Source organism: Danio rerio, chromosome 24, assembly GCF_049306965.1.
Source record: "Danio rerio strain Tuebingen ecotype United States chromosome 24, GRCz12tu, whole genome shotgun sequence".
In the NCBI taxonomy this organism is placed as follows: Eukaryota; Metazoa; Chordata; class Actinopteri; order Cypriniformes; family Danionidae; genus Danio; species Danio rerio.
The window spans coordinates 43085476-43093904 of record NC_133199.1 but is presented as its reverse complement, the minus strand read 5'-3'; positions in this window follow the sequence as shown (position 1 = coordinate 43093904).

Genomic DNA, 8429 nt, shown 5'->3' with positions numbered 1-8429 from the left:
TGGCTCGCATGGTTCAGGATGTTTAGAGCTACGCATCGATGAATTTGCTCTTCCGTGTTTGGACTCTCAGTAATGATTTCAAACCACACTGAACTGAGCTAAACTGAACTGAACTTAAACACTAAAAACTGAACTACCCTGATCCAGTTACTATGACCATTTATGTGAAGCTGCTTTGACACAATCTACATTGTAAAAGCGCTGTACAAATAAAGCTGGATTGAATTGAATTTTTCCTCATTGCGCGCATGTGTGCTGCACTGCAAGGCATTTTCAAGGCTATTGCGCACCGTGCGTGGGCTAGTTTATGTAGATTACTATGGGAAAGGCTAGGATGACTATACGCAGATGTGACAGATAGAGACGGCGAATCTTAGGGTGATTTCACATCTGTAGTTGGCTTCATTTGGTCCGGACCAAGGAAAATTAATGATACATTGTTGCAATTTCTGCCATCTGAGGGTGCTTTCAAACCTAGACTTTTGTTTTGGAGCCTGTCTTGTTTGCCCAGTTAGCGCGGTTCGTTTGGTTCGCACTCGGATCCACGTCAAAACAATTGTTCCGAGATTGCTTTAATGAGGTGGTTTTGGCTCGACTGAAACGAACTCTGGAGCGGATCGATTGTAGTGAGAAAGCGATACGATCCAAGCCCGGTTATATCACAGTGTATTATGGATATGTAATAGGAATATGGCTATATGAAGAGAGAATTATGAGTAGGGCGGGTGCCGGGAGGTTATTCAACAGACATCCCAAGTCTCTCGGAAGTTTCGGGAGTCACGCCTCTCCCTCCGGGTCCTCAAATACGTCGCGTACCCTTCTCACCCCTCCCCACTGCATCCCTCTTCGCTCTTTAGACACGTCGCACGCACCCTGTCAGACACCACCAAACCACTGCCATCCCCCTGACAGCTGAGCGGGACTCTGCAAAATAAACCATGACACTCTGACCAATGTGAGGAGAGTTTACTCACACGTGACTTGTTTTAGCTCTTTTGGTCCGTTTAGAAACTTTGCAATGTGAAAGCGAAACGCACCAATAACACAGAGCAACAATGTAACAATTTTAATCCCTGTTCCGGAACAAATGAATCGATTCACAGGTGTGAAAGCACCCTTAGGGCCGTTTTCACACCACACTACTGGCTTTGGTCCAAATTAGTTGAAAAGAACCAAAATGCAGTCATCTGACAAAACCCACATCTCTTATTGGCCAGATGTTGTTAAACACAGTTCCTAAACTGCTTATAGATTGCTCAGAATTCACGTAAACAAACCGGCAGACACAAAATGTCACTTTTTACTATGGAGGGACGACTGCGCTGACTAATTGTATCCCAGCTTTAGACGAACTATACATTTCGAGAAGGAAGCGCGGCCGCGGCTGGAAAACAATGTTTTGATGCATCACTCGTCACTTCAGTAGGAGGCGTGAATTAATTTAGCTAAACTTGCGGAAATATTACCAATGATCCATCAGGTAATGTTTTCCCTCTCTCTCTCTCTCTCTCTGTTGGTAAAGCGCTGTCAACAAATATTTTCTCTCCAGATCCCATAATGCACAGCGCATCGGCCTATGGCAGCTGGATTAGTCCCAAAAGGCGCATTACTTTTTGCGGTTGGACCTGTTTTAGTTCAGATCATATTCTCACCACAAACGAACCACTCCAGGGTTTGTTTGAAAGCGTACCGAGACCACCTTCCTTTTTTGGTCTGCTTTTGGTGCGCACTCGAGTACGATTGCTGCATTCACACCTGCCCAAATGAACTGCACCAAGAGGGAAAACAAACTCTAGTGCGATTCAACCCAACTAAATAAGGCAGGTGTGAATGCACCCTAACATGACTGATGCTGCCCTGTTTACACAGGAATAAGACACCTTTTGCTCATTCGGATCACAGGCAGATTAGAGATACACATTCCAGTTCAAAAGCATGCCATTTTTGTTTGAGCCTTTTGTCTACTTCTGACTTCACGGGCTTGATCTTTCAATCTAAGGGTGCTTTCAGACCTAATTTAGAGGCCTTTGCCTTTCTTATACTCACACTATGCTATGCGAACCGTGCCCAGGCCCGTTTCCCAGATCGTTTGAGAAGTGTGAGTGCGCTGAATCGGGCTCAGGCATGGTTCACTTGGCCGGCCCTGGCCCGGTTGGAAGAGGTGTGCCTGAGCGAGGTTCACTTGGGCTTTGGCGCGGTACGCTTGTGTTTGAGTGCAAAACGCACCAAAGACCGAAACTGAAAGCGAGACGTTACTTTAAGAACCTGTTTCGTATAGATTTATTTATAAATATTACTGTTCAGTGAACGCAAACTGCCGTAGTTTAATAAAGACGCAAACCCCTCACTGCACCACAGCTGCGCACTTTCAGCAAACCTCCTCATTCCTGCAGCACGAGGGCTTTATGATTGTTTATGAGGGTCAAAAGTGGCGGATCTGTTCGGCGAAATATCTGACTGCGTGTCACCGCATCCCTAAGGACTGTTTGGCGAAATATTTGACAGCTTGTCACTGCATATCAAACGACTGAAACGATATAACTAGAGAAATCTCCACTGTGCTGAGCGAGAGCGCTCACTGAACAGCGCAGCATCGATGAGGTAAGCGTGCCCAGGCCTGATTGTAGTGTGAGTGCGGGCCGTCGGGGGAGATGGGAGGGGGGACAAGCATGCTTTGGCCCGGTTTGAGGCAACTGTACATAGTGTTAGTATGGCCTAAGACACTTCTGATACCAAATAATCAACTAGAAGTCAAGTTATTATTTGCTGTTCCTAAAACTTTGACAGGCCACAAGGCTTTTGTCAGGCAGTGTGTATATAGTGTGTTAAAATATGAGAGTGTCTGATTGTGTGTGCAGTCTCTAAGCTGTAAGATGCGAGTGTGTGTTGGTGTGGGTCTCAGTCAGTCACAGGGTGTTTAGCGCTGAGCTCTGTCTGTCATTACGACTCCGCGGGTGTGAAAAACTATCGGCTATTAGATCCGCACTGCTGTCACCTCTGTCCTCGCTTCTGCCGTCTCCATCTCTCCATCTCTCCACAGACTCGCCTCAACATCAACTTTAACCCAACCCGTCTCTCTGTTTAACCCGGCTCAGTCTGACGCTCAATTCACTGAAGAGGAACACTGAAAGAGGAGGGAAAAACACCAAACTAAATCAAATGATGAATGCATGAGACTGGGGGAATAAAATAGATACAAAAATAAATTAATGTGTTTATGTATATACAGTTGAAGTCAGACTTATTAGCCTCCCTTTTATATTTTCTTTTTTAAATATTTCCCAAATTATGTTGAACAGAGCAAGGAAATTTTCACAGTTTGATGAATTTGGTATCCAGTCGAGGCTCAAACCAGCGACCTTCTTGCTGTGAGGCCAACGTGCTACCTACTGCGCCACCGTGACGCACTAGCACTGTATATATTAGACATAATGTTTATTTATTTACTATAATTAATTAATCAGTTAGGTTAATTAGAGGTTAACCCTGTCACCTCACAGCAAGAAGGTCGCTGGTTCGAGTCCCGGATGGGGCTGTTGGCGTATCTGTGTGGAGTTTGCATGTTCTCCCCATGTTGGCGTGGGTTTCCTCTGGGTGCTCCGGTTTCCACATGCGCTATAGGGGAATTAAATAAGCTAAATTAGCCAAAATGTATGAGTGTGGGTGTTGCCTAGTGTTGGGTTGCAGCTGGAAGTGCATCCGCCGTGTAAAACATATGCTGAATAAGTGACCCCTGAATAACAAGGGGACTAAGCCGAAAAGAAAATGAAATTATAAATGAAACTTCATAAATTCTTCAGCAATCACACAGGTGTGATTCCTCCTCACCTGTGGTACATCAGTCAGGTTGTAGTGACCTACAGTGTGGATTTCCACCGGAATAAATTTCTTGCGTGTGACGCTCTGAAAAAAAGAGCAACATCTGAGCAGTAAAATATTCTGCTGGGCAAACAGACTTACACACGGTCACACTTAGTCACTGAATGTTCAGTGCGTCCCAGAACAAAAGCATGCCTACAAACGCACAGCGCAAAAAGAACAACAACATGTGAAGGTGTGAAGAGAGAAAGTGGATAATAAACAGAAAACACTTATTATGAAAGAGAAGAGAAATGATGAGGACTGGCTCAAAGAAAGACTAGAACTGAAATAGAGCAGAGAGAGAGAGAGAGAACAATAGTCTCCATGTGGGAGGACAAGAATCTTCTATTTTTTCATGCCTAGAAGCAAATACAGCTGAAGAGTCAGAGACGAGGGATGCTGAGTAAACCCGGAGCTGCTTAGTAACTATCACTATTATTCATTCATTCATCTTCTTGTCAGCTAAGTCCCTTCATTAATCCGGGGTCGCCACAGCGGAATGAACCGCCAATTTAGCCTACCCAATTCACCTGTACCGCATGTGTTTGGACTGTGGGGGAAACCAGAGCACCCGGAGGAAATCCACGCGAACGCAGGGAGAACATGCAAACTCCACACAGAAACGCCAACTGAGCCGAGGCTCGAACCAGCAACCCAGCGATCTTCTTGCTGTGAGGCGACAGCACTACCTACTGCGCCACTGCTTCGCCCATCATTACTGTTCATTCATTCATTTTCTTGTCGGCTTAGTCCCTTTATTAATCAGGGGACGCCACAGCGGAATGAACCACCAACTTATCCATCATATGTTTTTTTACGCATTGGATGCCCTTACAGCTGCAACCCAACACTGGGAAACACCCATACACCCTAATTCACACACTATGGACAATTTAGCTTACCCAATTCCCCTATAGCAGTGTTTCTCAACTGGTGGGTCGCGACCCAAAAGTGGGTTGCGGGAACATCTTCAGTGGGTTGCGGAGTGTGTGGTCAAAAAAAGCAACAAAAGTTTAATTTTTAACTTATTTTGACTTTTATTTTGAAATGCGTGCATGACAACCCTACCGTCTGACATGTGAAATTTCATTTAATTATAGCAACAAATATGTCGAAGAGCAAGTACGACCCCGAATATGTAAAGTATGGATTTTTATATTGACGACAAAAAAAAAAAAGACTTAAAGCCTCAGTGTGTCATATGTAGTGAGGTGCTCTCACGAGAGAGCACGTAACCTTCTAAACTAAAACGACGTTTAGAAACCAGACGACATGTTTTATTAACAGACTAGTTTAGTTCATGGTAGCTGAACCTTTCCTTACCCTAACCACTGTTTACAGTATTTGTCGTTTTTACTTTGTAATATTTCTATAATTTGATACATTTTAATAAATGACAGAGATAAAATATAGTTTATTTGTAAGTCTCTGTGAATGCCTTATGATTTATTTGTCATTACTTGTTTATGTTAACAAATAAAAACAAATTAATTATAATTTCAAAAATTGTAGTTCCTAAAAATTTGGGTCACGGCTTGATGACCATGTCAAAATGTGGGTCCCATGGCCAAACCAGTTGAGAACCCCTGCCTTATAGCGCATGTGTTTGGACTTTGGGGAAAACCGCAGCACCCGGAGGAAACACACGCCAACACGGGAAGAACATGAAAACTCCATGACAGAGGGGTTTCGTGGCCCTTTAAGGCGGATGGGCTAAAGCAGCAGAAGAGCACACCGGGTGCCACTTCTGTCCGCTAAGAACAGGAAACTGAGGCTACAATTCACACAGACTCACCAAAACTGGCGATAGGAGATTGGGGAAACGTTGCCTGCTCTGATGAGTCTCCATTTCTGCTGACACATTCGGATGGTCGGGTCAGAATTTGGCATCAACACCATGAAAGCATGGATCCATCCTGCCTTGTGTCAATGCGTCAGGCTGGTGGTGATGGTGTAATGGCGTGGGGGAGATTTTTGTGGCAAACTTTGTGTCCATTAGTACCAATTGAGCATCGTGTCAACGCCAGAGCCTACCTGAGTATTGCTGCTGACCGTGTCCACCCCTTTATGACCACAGTGTACTCATTTTCTGATGGCTACTTCCAGCAGGATAACACACCATGTCATAAAGCGTGAATCATCTCAGACTGGTTTCTTGAACATGACGATGAGTTCACTGTACTCAAATGGCCTCCACAGTCACCAGAACTCAATGCAATAGAGCACCTTTGGCATGTGGTTGAATAGGAGATTTGCATCATGGATGTGCAGCCGACAAATCTGCAGCAACTGTGTGATGCTATCATGTCAATATGGAGGAAAATCTCAGAGGAATATTTCCAGTATCTTGTTGAATCTCTGCCATGAATAATTAAGGCAGTTCTGAAGGCAAAGAAGGTCCAACCCAGTACTAGTAAGGTGTACCTAATAAAGTGGCCAGTGAGTGTTGTTTATGTGTATTTCTTACAATATAGAAAGCTCTTGCTGCACTTGACATGTAGGAAATCGACAATGTGAGAGCTCTTCAACAGGTGTGTGTTAGTGTATGTGTGTGTGTGTGTGTGTGTGTGTGTGTGTGATGCTTTAACCCACCAGTGCTCCACATTTCCATCTCTGTTCCCTTTTTCTGTCCATGCCTTTGGTTTTTGGACGGCGTGATGCTGCTTGAAGCTGAGCTGGAGATCACCATGGAGACCCTGACTCTCTCCAGGAAACACCTAAAAAACGCTTCAAAGCGCTGATGGAGTGCCAATCACCATGGAGACTTCTCAGAACCTGCCTGCCGGACACACACACACACACACACACACACAGTCTGACAACAGTTTTAATGAAAAGTGACATCTTCACAGTTTGGTGGGTAAAAACAGAAGTGCTGATGGTTTTGGTCGGTATTGAAGCTTCAGAGCTAAAATTACTGCTTCCACAACAAACACTTTCACTGCCACAAACACTGCACAACACACACTAGAAGAAAGACAGCTTTATTACTAATGCTCATGCACTTACAGATCGTCTTGTGATCAACAAGAGTGTGTGTGTGTGTGTGTGTGTGTGTGTGTGTGTGTGTGTGTGTGTGTGTGTGTGTGTGTGTGTGTGTGTGTGTGTCTCTGTGTGTGTGTGTGAGTGTGTGTGTGTGTGTGTTCCAAACATGAACGAGTCTTCAAATCCTGTGTGTGTGTGTGCTTTGAGGAAAGTGTTGTAACATAAATCAAGTGTAAAACAATCCAACAGAAAGCCTGTCCATATCTCCAAACCAGATCAGAGAAGATCAAATAACCCATTGAAAATTACAGTCACAACATTTTAACCAAACACGATTGGATAATGTCATGAAAAAAAAAAAAATACAGCTTTATACGTTATTATTTTGCATGGGTTTCCGCTACATTCTTCCATGACAGGGCGGTACACCAACATTTATTTCCACATTACAGCTTCTCCTTCAAAACCTTCAGTTGTTGCTGTTTTTTTCCAGAAAGCAAGTCAGACAAAAACAGAAACCCAAAAAAATAAATAAATAAACAAAGAAATAACAGAGTGAGAATGTGGTAAAATCTGAAAACATGGTAAAAACCAGGCAGTGGCTTTTCTTTTTCTTGATTGCTTTTCAAAACAATGCGATTGGGTTTAGGGGAGGTGGTTGGCACTGGTCTATCAGTGCTTTTTAAAATACTATTGGTTGGGTTTAAGGAAGGGGGAGGGTGGGGGTGTTGGTTGGTGAGTCAGTCAGTAAAGCCTGGTTTATACTTCTGTGTCAAGTGACCGGCGTAACCAACGGCGCATGCAACGCGCGTAGCTGTGCATTTATACTTCTGCGCGCTGTCTCTGTTGGTCTGCATTAACACTTCCGCAACGCTAGTTGGCAGTGAGGTGTAAATGTTCCTCTGTGGCGAGTTTCTTCGCTGCTGTTTTGCTTTTCCTGAACACTTCCTGGATGTACAAGTGGCTCAAACTCGCTCATTTTGAGGCAGGAACCGGCGGACGTGCAACAACTTTAACTATGAGGTAAACACAAAACCAAACTTTCCATCCGGACCTCCTTCACGGGACTCCACACTTGTAAACAATCGCTCCATCAGGCTCGCACCATTCACGCGGCTCTCGGTCCCACCCAGACTCGTCAGCGCTACCAAGCCGACCAATCATAGAGCTTGCGCTACGCGACGTTGCGACGTGTAGTTACATTTTTTGAGAGGTGCACGTCAGCGACGCCGACGGCCACGGCGAAGGGCTATGAGTCAGCGCCGTAGCATACGCCGGCGTTTGACGCAGAAGTATAAATCAGCCTTAAGTCAGCAGCCTCTGGTGGATTTACATGGGAACAGCAGGTGTGAATGGCACTCGCGAGAAAAATTTGAGATCTGAAAAAGCGTACACAGCGGCCTCTGGTGGATTTACAAACAAAAACTCCAAAAATAAAATAAAATGTAGCTCCTGGGGCATATTTGGCGCTCTCCAGAAATGTATATAGGGGTACATATTCAGAATGACCCTGGGTTTGCATTAAAATACTAGAAAAAATAAATAAAAACATTGATATATTTATAAACAATTGTTACTGTAAG